Source organism: Esox lucius, chromosome 2 (assembly GCF_011004845.1).
Source record: "Esox lucius isolate fEsoLuc1 chromosome 2, fEsoLuc1.pri, whole genome shotgun sequence".
Classification (NCBI taxonomy): Eukaryota; Metazoa; Chordata; class Actinopteri; order Esociformes; family Esocidae; genus Esox; species Esox lucius.
Window position 1 is genome coordinate 19,018,604 of NC_047570.1, and position 13,897 is coordinate 19,032,500.

The following is a 13,897-nucleotide window of genomic DNA, read 5'->3' on the forward strand; positions in this document are numbered from 1 at the left end:
TATCTTCACTCTACGCCCACTGCTTTCACACGGCTGGGCCTGAGGTCAAACTCACAAGATCTTTAACCTCTAAACCTAACACAGCTACAGATAAAGCAGCAGCTTGTTCCATAGTGGGCTGCCAATTCCACAAAATACTGCCCAACATTAAATTTGCACGATACTGCCCAACCCAACTTCTGTGTTCCCTATACAAGAAAGAAACATGTCTGTCTGTTCCATACAATACATATCCATCTATGTTTTTGATGGTTAATATTTCTTGAGAATTTGTGGCTTTAATGGCCAAGATGCTCTAGGGACACTAATATGTGGTCCACCATGAGCACAGCAACATTCCACTATCAGTGGAGATCCCCTCTAGCTAGCTCTGTGTATAGAACAGATCCCTTCCAGCAAGCTCTGTGCATAGAACAGATCCCCTCTAGCTAGATCTGTGAATAGAACAGATTCCTTTCAGCAAGCTCTGTGAATATACCAGATCGCCTCTAGCATTCTCTGTGTATATAACAGATCCTTTTAGCTAGTTGTGTGTAGACCAATATAAACCGTAACCATAACCCACATAAGGTATAACCAAGATTAGCTATGACCAACTGAAACCACAACAAATATTTACCATAAACAACTGAAAACAAAACCCAAATTAACCATAACCAACCTTATCCAACTAAACTGACCTAGTAGAATGTGAGAGGCATCAGAAATGGTACAAGAGACAGGATAGGGCAGAAAATAAAGGGATACAAAGGTTGTTCCATTCAATCTCTCTTTATAGGGATCCTGTCAGCCTCTTCACAGACACACATGAAAACAGACACACTAACTGTGCAAGAAAGTGAGTGTTTGAGTGTGTAATGAATGCAAACATGCTGGTGATATTCACAAACATTCTATTTGGCCTGGTCAATAAGTGGCCTGGTCTCTTTGTGGCCTGGTCTATAAGTGGCTGGGTCTATAAGTGGCCTGGTTTCTATGTGGACTGGTCTCTATGTGGTCTGGTCTCTAAGTGTCCTGGTCTCTATTTGGACTGGTCAATATGTGGACTGGTCAATATGTGGACTGGTCTATATGTGTCTTGGAACACACAAGGACATGAAATTGAGCATACAGGGACATAATACTGAACACACAAGGCCTGAATATTATGGCTGGGGGCAATTATTTGAAAACATGATATATTAAACTATACCTGACACCTAAGCCCCCACCAGGTTAGGGAAATGTGAACACACACAACTGTGTCCTGAGTTTTCATTGAAATATCCACCTTACTGGAACGTTGTTATCACCTTAAGCATTCTATAATTAGAGTCATACAGTTCCCACTCTATCCCCCCCCCCCCCCCCCCCGGCAGAGCAGTATTTATAATTGGACTTCTCTGTGTGTTCATTTGATTAGCAATTAGAGAGAGGCAATTAGTACCAGGGGTTGGAATCAGTTCAGGACATAAAACCCAAATTCTGAAAACAGCTACATTTTTATAAAGAAAAGAAACAGAACCGGGAATGAAAGTTTGCTCTAGCATTCTGGAACTGAACCATTCTTTCAAATGATCAAATGTGTCAAATGGACTTAAAACTGAACACATGCACTCACCCAATAAGCAGCCAACGCATAACCCTACTTAACAAGCACTAAACACACAAACCACCTAAGAAGCACTAAACACATAACCCCCCTAAGAAACACTAAACACATAACCCACCTAACAAGCACTAAACACATAACCCCTTCCTAAAAAGCACTAAACACATAACCAACCTAAAAAGCACTAAAAACATAACCCACCTAAGAAGCACTAAACACATAACCCACCTAACAAGCACTAAACACATAACCCCACCTAAGAAGCACTAAACACATAACCCCACTTAATAATCACTAAACACATAACCCACCTAAGAAGCACTAAACACATAACCCACCTAACAAGTACTAAACACATAACCCCACCTAACGCAAAACCCCACCTTATAAGCACTATACACATAACCCCACCTGAGAAGCACTATACACATAACCCACCTAACAAGCACTAAACACATAACTCTATCTAACAAGCACAAAACTCATGGCCCTATCTAACAAGCAGTAAATAAACCCTCACCTACGGAGCACTAAACACATAACCCCAGTCTGACAAGCACTAAACACAGCCCAACTCAATAAATATAACCACACCTAACAAGCACTAAACACAATAAATTTAACCACACCTAACAAGCTCTTAACACAATAAATATAACCACACCTAACAAGCACTAAACACATAGCCCCACCTTACAACCATCAAACACATAACCCCATCTGACAAGCACTAAACACAACCCCAGTCTGACAAGTTCACAGGGGATAAAGCATGAGACAGGACAGAGATGAGTGGTGGAGGACAGAAACTGAGTGTCTGTGTGTGTAGACTACAATTTGTTTATTTAGCCATTTCTGTGTGTGTGTGTGTGTGCAGGCCTTGTAACCCTGTCACCACGGTTACCGGCGCGGGGCCAGTTCGTCACAGTGACACAGGTGCAGCAGCAAGCATTTAACACACAATCTTACCGGCCCTGGAATTACAGGGGTGAGAGGGCAGCTGGCGAGGGGAGCAGACATCTCTTTATTTACACGTTAAGGGCAATGCCACCTGCGGACTGGCGCAGAGCAGATGCCATGCTGGGGAGAGGGAGAGACATTCTGAGTCTGACAGAAAGATAATGCCCTATGGAATGAATGGTTTAATAATGTTAGTGATCTTACAGATGGGGAGAGAGTGAAAGAGATCAGATCTAAAAAAAAATATGGATTAATCAGAAAGAGCACAGCAGAAAGAGTGATAGAAAGTCAAAGAAATAGTGATCTAAAGAGTGTGGGCGATAATGAACACTATCCCTGTCAACATCCCATAATCCTTTTTCATAGATTTTCTGCTGTGTGTGCGTTTGGGTGTGTGCTGCATTTAAAACACACACGCCAGCCATGGTTGCCTGCGGACCACAAGCTCAACCTCAGTAGTGATCAGTGATTAGTGGAATGTGAAGCATTGACAGGCCAAGGTTAGGATAACCCACATCAGCCTACAGACATCGATTAGAACATTGTTAAAGGAGGGTGTTTTTAAAAATCTAAATCACTCTATTGTCTCCTAATTGATTTATAGAGGGGAAGCAAACAGTTAATACAGATAGTTAAGTTTAGCTACTTGTAATGCCCTCTTCTGTCTGTAGACGTGTGTTTCCCAGTATGGTAGACAAAGATAAGAGTAAAATATTGCATCCAATTTTAACTACTGGCTAAACTTACACATTATGTAGGTTCAGGATTACACCAACCAGCAGTATCAGTTTAGGTTAAACTTGCGCTGATTCCGGATTACATCAGCTGAGGTATTAGTTTAATTGTGGTCCCTTGCGGTCTAGTTAGTGAAATATGCTACTGCTAGTCTGACTACAGTACACAACACCCAAGATACCCTCATTCCTCACTGACATGCTGAAATGCTTTTAACCTGTATATTCCATTCTAGGTAGTTTTTTTTCTGCTGACTCTCTTTCTTTCCTGCCCATCATCCTTCCATCCATCTCTTTCTTTTCTGCCTTAACATCCCAGCAGTCCCCTCTGGCTAACGTCACACAGCCACCGGACTGGGAAAACAACAAGCGCAGAGAGATAAAGATGAGAAGGCCCTGTGACATGCTTGCTGTTCCCAGAGGAGAGGAGTAAATCATAGAGGGTTTTAACACAACTTCATCTGTCTCGTCCCTAGGTGGGAATGAGAGGGGGACTCTGACAGAGAAAGGGAGGCATTAGTAATGTGTTTGTGTGTTTACAATAGTTGGGATAATGTTATCACAAGCAACGCTACTATGAAGCCAGACTAACAGACAGCTGAACTGAGACAGTCACATTGATTAAACAGCCTGTGCATCACAGAGAATTAAAATGCTCACAAACACACATCATAACCATAACACACACATCAATCAATCAATCAATCCCATTTATTTATAAAGCCCTTTTTACAACAGCAGTTGTCACAAAGTGCTTTACAGAGACACCCGACCTTAAACCCCAAGGAGCAAACAACAGTAGTGTTGGATTTCATCATATCCATAACACATGCATGCCCATCATAACCACAACACACATACACCATAACCATAAAACACACACATACCCATCATAACCATAGCACAGACATGCCCAATATCACCATAACCCACATACCCATCATAACCATAACACACATACACCATAACCATAACATACACATACCCATCATATCAATAACACACACATACCCATCATAACCATAAAACACACACACTATAAATATAACACACACATACCCATCATAAATTATCATAAGTAATTGTTTACAGTTGAAGTCTGTTGAAAATGAACTACTGGTAAATACTGGTAATACCATAAGTATTGGTTAGTCATAACTACACCTAAGTAAATCTGTCACATAAACAAGGTTAGGTTAGTAATGAGTAAGTATGACAAATGGTGTAGGAACAGCCTTCTTCAATTGGTGCTAATGTAAAATAAGTGGCTAGTTTGATTGTGAGAGGTCAGCTAAATGAAGAAAATTAATAACACTCGGATTACCAAGGCGTTCAATGCCGGCCCGGCCATAAAACTAGGCTTCAGCTTAATTCACTTAATATAATATTTTTTTTAAAGAACAAAACTTACATTAAGCTTAGCTATTAGTTATAAGATACGAGAATAAATTGTTAGCTAAAATTAATATTTATTCTGTGTATAGGAAAATACAGTTCATATCAAATGGTGTGACGAACGGATCATATGAAGTGACAAGCAAAACCTGTCACACAATATGATAAAGTGTTACACCATATGAGGTTTCATGCACATAGTACAAGACTGGGCCTTATGGTTATGCTCTAGCATCCTAGAAGCATACCCACTGTAACATGGTAAACATTTTAAAAGTAATAATCTTTATCTGTGCCATTTCTATGTAAAAAGTATCACACCAAGACAATGGGAAAGGGTACTGATGTGGGAGTGCCAAAAATATATGATTTATTGAAAGAATTACAAGAGACAACTTTGTAAACCTTCCTTGGCATACTAAGGTGTTTTCAGTACTTCTGGGTTAAACAAGGACCTTTCCTCCCCAAGGGTCTACAAACAATTGCCTGTTCAAATATCACAATATAGTGTCACATCATATGATATCCATTTCAGGGACAAAACCTTTTTGATCAGAGCTGACTCAAAATATTATGCCTGGACTTTGAACATATCAGACTCACAAATAGACATCTGTGTTATCATTCTGTACTTTACTGAGGAGAGTTGCATTTATTTTCCTTAGTTTAATTCAAGTTTAAACTTTGTGAAACGTGCTTGACACAGTCACACCATATGAGCTTTTTATGTTTGGTTGAACATTTTTGAAAAAGTAAGTGATTAATTGTATGAATGTCCAGTATATTGACATTGAGCAGTATTTAAGAAACCAATTTTTTTTATTTGGGTTTGACGCTTGGAACCACCAAATGTTCACGTCAACCAAACAAATACCCATCATAATCATAACACACACTAAAGTTGTGCTCATACGTTTGCATACCCTGGCAGAAATTGTGAAATTTTGGCATTGATTTAGAAAATATGACTGATCATGCAAAAAAACGGCCTTTTATTTATATGATCATATGAAGCCATTTATTATCACATACTTGCTCCTTTTCAAATCATAATGATAACAGAAATCACCCAAATGACCCTGATCAAAAGTTTACATAAATGTTTGGCCTTGTTACAGACACAGAAGGTGACACACACAGGTTAAAATGGCAATTAAAGTGAACTATAGTGAACAGAATACCATCCCCACTGTGAAGCATGGGTGAGCTCTAAAGGCATGGGGAATCTTGTGAAAATGTATGGCATGATGAATGCAGAATGTTATCAGAAAATACTGGCAGACAATTTGCATTCTTCAACACGAAAGCTGCGCATGGGACACTCTTGGACTTAACAGCATGACAATGACGCTAAGCACAAGGCCAACTTGACCCTCCAGTGGTTACAGCAGAAAAAGGTGAAGGTTCTGGAGTGGCCATCACAGTGTCACTCAGGGGAGATCTCAAACGTGCGGTTCATGCAAGAAAACCAAAGACAACTATTACAAAAGACTGCACACTGTCCTTGATGGTAAAGGGGTCAATACACAGTATTGAGAACTAAGGGTATGCAGACTTTTGAACAGGGGTCAGTTCATTTTTTCTTTGTTGCCATGTTATGTTTTATGATTGTGCCATTCTGTTATGACCTACATTTGAATGTGAATCCCATAAGAAATAAAAGATATGTGTTTTGCCTGCTCACTCACTTCATTTACAAATGGTATATATATATATATATATATATATATATATATATATATATATATATATACTTATACTCACCTAAAGGATTATTAGGAACACCTGTTCAATTTCTCATTAATGCAATTATCTAAACAACCAATCACATGACAGTTGCTTCAATGCATTTAGGGGTGTGGTCATGGTCAAGACAATCTCCTGAACTCCAAACTGAATGTCAGAATGGGAAAGAAAGGTGATTTAAGCAATTTTGAGCATGACATGGTTGTTGGTGCCCGACGGCAGTCAGAGTATTTCACAATCTGTTCAGTTACTGGGATTTTCACGCACAACCATTTCTAGGGTTTACAAAGAATGGTGTGAAAAGGGAAAAACATCCAGTATGCGGCAGTCCTGTGGGCGAAAATGCCTTGTTGATGCTAGAGGTCAGAGGAGAATGGGCCGACTGATTCAAGCTGATAGAAGAGCAACTTTGATGAAATAACCACTCGTTACAACCGAGGTATGCAGCAAAGCATTTGTGAAGCCACAACACGCACAACCTTGAGTCGGATGGGCTACAACAGCAGAAGACCCCACCGGGTACCACTCATCTCCACAACAAATAGGAAAAAGAGGCTACTATTTGCACGAGCTCACCAAAATTGGACAGTTGAAGACTAGAAGAATGTTGCCTGGTCTGATGAGTCTCGATTTCTGTTGAGACATTCAGATGGTAGAGTCAGAATTTGGCGTAAACAGAATGAGAACATGGATCCATCATGCCTTGTTACCACTGTGCAGACTGGTGGTGTAATGGTGTGGGGGATGTTTTCTTGGCACACTTTAGGCCCCTTAGTGCCAATTGGGCATCGTTTAAAGGACACAGCCTACCTGAGCATTGTTTCTGACCATGTCCATCCCTTTATGACCACCATGTACCCATCCTCTGATGGCTACTTCAAGCAGGATAATGCACCATGTCACAAAGCTTGAATCATTTCAAATTGGTTTCTTGAACATGACAATGAGTTCACTGTACTGAAATGGCCCCCACAGTCACCAGATCTCAACCCAATAGAGCATCTTTGGGATGTGGTGGAACGGGAGCTTCGTGCCCTGGATGTGCATCCCACAAATCTCCATCAACTGCAAGATGCTATCCTATCAATATGGGCCAACATTTCTAAAGAATGCTTTCAGCACCTTGTTGAATCAATGCCACGTAGAATTAAGGCAGTTCTGAAGGCGAAAGGGGGTCAAACACAGTATTAGTATGGTGTTCCTAATAATCCTTTAGGTGAGTGTATATTACCAATTCTACAAGGGTATGCAAACCTTTGAGCACAACTGTATAACACATTTTAACTATAACACACGCTCCTTACCCATAATAAACATATTATAACCACAACACACACATCCCCAACATAATAACAGTCACATCCGCTATAACCTTAACAAAACACCCTCCATAACACAACCACACACGCTTCAGCGAGCCAATCCAACACCAGCCATAATGCTGCTCAGTGAGGGTCATTGTACATCCTCCATTTTGTAAAGCTCCTAGCCTGGTATAGCTTATGGGAACTCAGTCTCTGTGACTGTGTGTGTGTGTTTCAGCGGCCACCTCTCTGTGCTCAAAGGCATGACCAACCCTGACAGCGGGGCACTGACACCAGGCCATACCTCAGTCACAACCCAGCCCTGCTCCTTTTCTCTCCAGTTCCTTCTCCAGTTCCTCTTTCATCCTCCTATCCAATTTTCAGACCCCCTCCTCTTACCCTCTCTCCCTCTTTTTTCTCTTCCTCTTTCTTTCCTTTTCTCTCCCTCCCTCTCAGTTCCCCCTCTCTCTCGCCACTCAAGGAACAATAATTAGCCTGCTTCAGCCAGGCAGCAATTTCTTCTTTTTTTTTTTTCTCTATTCTTCTCTTCTTTTTATAACACTCCCCTTTTTCTTGTCAAGTAATCATTGAAAAACTAGCATGTGTCTGACACGGTCTCCAAGGCAACGGCAGTTAAGATGGGAAGGCGAGCGGGGGCTCATTCAATGTGTGAATGACGAAAAGGGGAGAGGAGAGCACCCTCACACACACACACACACAGAGACTAACAGACAGACAGTGACACAGTGACCTCTGGTTTTGACTGGCAGCCCAGAGCAGAGCCCCTCCTACCGGGTCTCTAATCTCTGTGGCACGCCAAGCATGGAGGGTAAAGAGAGGGTGTGAGGGAAAGGGGGGTGGGGGGGGGGGAAAGGGGGAGATGAAGGACGAGGAGTAGATGTTAAGGGAAAGCGCAAGGGGAGGGGGAGGAGGGGGTGGTTAGTGCAAGGACTGGGTCAAGTGGAGGTTGATGAAGGATGAGAGGGGTGATGTGGGGATGGGGTGGAGGAGGATGACAGGGGCTGGGGTGAGGAAGGATGAGAGGGGTGAGGTGGGGTGGAGAAGGATGACAGGGGCTGGGGTGAGGAAGGATGAGAGGGGAGAGGTGGGGTGGAGAAGGATGACAGGGGCTGGGGTGAGGAAGGATGAGAGGTTACTAAATTACACCTATCAGTCCATGTCCCCGGTGCCACTGCTTGCCTCTGTCGCTCCCTTAAACAGAGCATGTAGGCCAGAGGCATTGGATCAGTGCTTCCTCTCCGTCTTCCCTGGCTGTCTCTCTCTCTTCCCTGGCTGTCTCTCTCTCTTCCCTGACTGTCTCTCTCCCTTCCCTGTTTGTCGCTCTCTCTTCCCTGACTGTCTCTCTCTTCCCTGACTGTCTCTCTCTTCCCTGACTGTCTCTCTCTCTTCCCTGGCTGTCTCTCTCTCTTCCCTGGCTGTCTCTCTTCCCTGACTGCCCCCCCCCCCCCACACACACACACACAACACATTGGGAGCTCAGTGGCCTCGTCTTACATATCTCCATTTCAAACAGAGAACAACACAGGCAGAGAGAGAGAGAGAGAGAAAGATGGAGAGACAGAGAGAATGGGGGGCAGAGAAGCAGCGATAGATGAGAAATCAAAGAGATAGTGCAAGGTGGCAGCACAGTAACTATTATAGCTAGATTATACTGTACACTCAGCTGTCTAATATACCATCACAATAAAGTCAGCTATTTCTGCTCCAGCATACTCTGACCCACATCAGAGACAACGACTTACAGCCTGGTTGTCACAGAGATTCACACCTGTCAATCATTTAGATGACAGCTGAGAGGAATACACTTGCTCTATTGAACTCCTATTGACAAAATGATACAGTCATTAGGACATCGTCATAATATAATCATCCTTACGCATCATACCCAGCTGTTCCTGTCAAAACCACTGAAGGTCTGTGGGTGTGCGTATATGTATGTACGCATGTATGTATTATTATGAATGCATGTATGTATGCGTGTATGCGCGTAGGTATGTATGTATGTATGTATGTATATATACATATATACAGCTCCAGAACAAATTAAGAGACCACTGTACATTTTTCTTTCCTTTCCAAAAAAGTGGAAAAGGAAGGTTTTGAGTGAGGAACAGAAGGGTTAAAATTAAGAGACCACTGCAAATTTTAATGCTTCTATTGCTCACTCAAAACTTTCCTTTTCAACTTTTTTGGAAAGGTCTATTCATTTGTTTCCGGAGCTGTATACATATATATATATGTATTCATATGTGTCAAGTATGTATATATTAAGTATGAATTAATGTATGTATGTATGTACATATGTATGTATGTATCTATGTTTGTATGTATGTATGTATGTATGTGTATGTATGTATGTACGTATGTATGTATGTATGTATGTATCTATGTTTGTATGTATGTATATATATATATATATATATATATGCATGTATGTGTACAGTATGGTCACCCAGGTCTCCCTCTCCTTACTAATGTAATGTTCTACCCATACCTCCTCTATCACTCCTCAAAAGCCGTCCCCCTCTTTTCTCCCCTCTGCTCCATTCCCTCTTTCTAACCTCCCCCTCCATCTCATTTTCCTTCCCCCTCCTCCCCACCTCTCCTCTCTCTTCTGCCCTCCCTGCCCTAAGAATGTGTTCTCTGCTGACGGTAGCAGATGAATAATTTAGCTTCAGTAAGTGTCAGCGTAGACACCCCGTTGCTACGGGGAAGGATTAACACACACACACACCTCCGCCCTACCTTTGCATACACAACCAAGCACATGGACAACCACCGAACTCAGTGTTTGTTTGTTTCCTGGTCAAAGAGCTGTCTAAGCTTTTATGAGATGCACAAATGTATACACATAAATATTACATGTAGGTTCACACACTCATACACACCCACCGCTTGTATAAATACACCCACTTGTACACAGCCACACCCCTATACACACCTACATGGTCATACACATCCACCCAGTCATACACATCCACCCAAGTACTCCCACATCAGCACACTCATACACATCCGCCAACTCACACTCGTATGCCCATACTCACAAACATAACACATATACTGTAGATCCCCACACAAACATCCACCCACTCAGACATCCACACACGTAAATACATGCACCTACAAAGGAGCATGTACATACAGAAACCGTTCTTGCCAGTATTCAGGGACTACACCACTTCCGCTTTGTGGCATCATTGCTGTAGGTAACATTCTACAGATGCCACAGCCGTATTAATGGTCAAAAGATGAATGGGAGCTAATGCCTTAATCATGGGCTAATTACTGTTTTGTCTAAATTACACCATAGGGACATGGAAATACAATGCCATTGCTGAAGCAGGGACATATTTAGTAGTATAGTAGATACAGTATACAGTGGGGAGAACAGTTATTTGATACACTGCAGATTTTGCAGGTTTTCCCACTTACAAAGCATGTAGAAGTCTGTCATTTTTAACATAGGTACTCGTCAACTGTGAGTGATGGAATCTAAAACAAAAATCCAGAAAATCACACTGTATGATTTTTAAGTAATTAATTTGCATTTTATTGCATGACATAAGTATTTGATACATCAGAAAAGCAGAACTTAATATTTGGTACAGAAACCTTTGTTTGCAATAACAGAGATCATACGTTTCCTGTAGTTCTTGACCAGGTTTGCAGACACTGCAGCAGGGATTTTGGCCCACTCCTCCATACAGACCTTCTCCTTACAGTTCTCCAATACGGACTTTCAGCTCCCTCCAAAGATTTTCTATTGGGTTCAGGTCTGGAGACTGACTAGGTCGCTCTAAGACCTTGATATGCTTCTTATGGAGCCACTCCTTAGCCCTGGCTGTGTGTTTCGGGTCATTGTCATGCTAGAATACCCAGCCACGACCCATCTTCAATGCTCTTAATGAGGGAAGGAGGTTGTTAGCCAAGATCTCGCGATACATGGCCCCATCCATCCTCCCCTCAATACAGTGCAGTCGTCCTGTCCCCTTTGCAGAAAAGCATCCCCAAAGAATGATGTTTCCACCTCCATGCTTCACGGTTGGGATGTTGTTCTTGGGGTTGTACTCATCCTTCTTCTTCCTCCAAACACGGTGAGTGGAGGTTAGACCAAAAAGCTCTATTTTTGTCTCCTCAGACCACATGACCTTCTCCCATTCCTCCTCTGGATCATCCAGACGGCCATTGGCAAACTTCAGACGTGCCTGAACATGCGCTGGCTTGAGCAGGAGGACCTTGTGTGCGCTGCAAGATTTTAATCCATGAAGGCATAGTGTGTTAGTAATTGTTTTCTTTGAGACTGTGGTCCCAGCTCTCTTCAGGTCATTGACCAGGTCCTGCCGTGTAGTTCTGGGCTGATCCCTCACCTTCCTCATGATCATTGAGGCCCCATGAGGTGAGATCTTGCATGGAGCCTCAGACCGAGGGAGATTGACCGTCATCTTGAAATTCTTCCATTTTCTAATAATTGTGCCAACAATTGTTGCCTTCTCACCAAGCTGATTGCCTATTGTCCTGTAGCCCATCCCAGCCTTGTGCAGCTCTACAATTTTATCCCTGATGTCCTTACACAGCTCTCTGGTCTTGGCCATTGTGGAGAGGTTGGAGTCTGTTTGACTGTGTGTGTGAACAGGTGTCTTTTATACAGGTAACAAGTTCAAACAGGTGCAGTTAATACAGGAAATGAGTGGAGAACAGGAGGGCTGTTTAAAGAAAAACTAACAGGTCTGTGAGAGATGGAATTCTTTCTGGTTGGTAGGTGATCAAATACTTATGTCATGCAATAAAATGCAAATTAGATATAATAAAATCATACAATGTGATTCTGTCTCTCACAGTTGAAGTGTACCTATGATAAAAATGACAGACTTCTACATGCTTTGTAAGTAGAAAAACCTGCAAAATTGGCAGTGTATCAAATACTTGTTCTCCCCACTGTAGGAGGTATATAAAACAACTTTGCCATGATCATGGCAGAAAATAATGCAGTCATTAGCTAGCAATGCCAGTGTTAGTGATGCTAGCGTTACCTAGTCAGCTAATGTTTAACTGGATCTACAATGTTCACAAAATACAAATATACTAATTATTGTCTCTTAGAGATGGTGTCGGGGTTTCAAGCCTCTGTAATGCACTTTAGACCAAATCTTAATGAGCATCACTGTGGATGTATTGAGTCTAATGTTCAGTTAGACATCAGCCTTAAAACTGTCAAAATAGAATTTGACAAAATGTACAATCCATAAACAAAATTACTCAGATTAATGAATTCAGGCTTTTTGTAACAAACATCCTTGCACTGCTTACCTTGAACTTCTGTAATTTAGTTAAAAGGCTTTATTGGTATATAGGCAATATTGGCATTGTTTACATTGTCAAAGCAAGTAACCAAAACCTAATAAATACCAAGGTAAAACAGAATAACAGAAGTGAAAAAAATCTCTGTCCATGCTGTCTCTCCACCTCCCTGTCTGTCCATGCTGTCTCTCCACCTCCCTGTCTGTGCATGCTGTCTCTCCACCTCCCTGTCTGTCCATGCTGTCTCTCCATCTCCCTCTCTGTCCATGCTGTCTCTCCACCTCCCTCTCTGACCATGCTGTCTCTCCACCTCCCTGTCTGTCCATGCTGTCTCTCCACCTCCCTCTCTGTCCATGCTGTCTCTCCACCTCCCTGTCTGTCCATGCTGTCTCTCCACCTCCCTCTCTGTCCATGCTGTCTCTCCACCTCCCTGTCTGTCCATGCTGTCTCTCCACCTCCCTGTCTGTCCATGCTGTCTCTCCACCTCCCTGTCTGTCCATGCTGTCTCTCCACCTCCCTCTCTGTCCATGCTGTCTCTCCACCTCCCTGTCTGTCCATGCTGTCTCTCCACCTCCCTCTCTGTCCATGCTGTCTCTCCACCTCCCTGTCTGTCCATGCTGTCTCTCCACCTCCCTCTCTGTCCATGCTGTCTCTCCACCTCCCTGTCTGTCCATGCTGTCTCTCCACCTCCCTCTCTGTCCATGCTGTCTCTCCACCTCCCCGTCTGTCCATGCTGTCTCTCCACCTCCCTGTCTGTCCATGCTGTCTCTCCACCTCCCTGTCTGTCCATGCTGTCTCTCCACCTCCCTGTCTGTCCATGCTCTGTGCTCTCTTTTGGCTGCCCT

General features: G+C 42.6%; 1 protein-coding gene across 2 annotated transcripts in view; it reads right to left on the reverse strand.

Moving 5' to 3' along the window:
• Positions 1 to 13,897, reverse strand: part of gse1 (Gse1 coiled-coil protein) — a 280,494-nt gene that overhangs the window by 87,239 nt on the left and 179,358 nt on the right. The window lies entirely within an intron of this gene.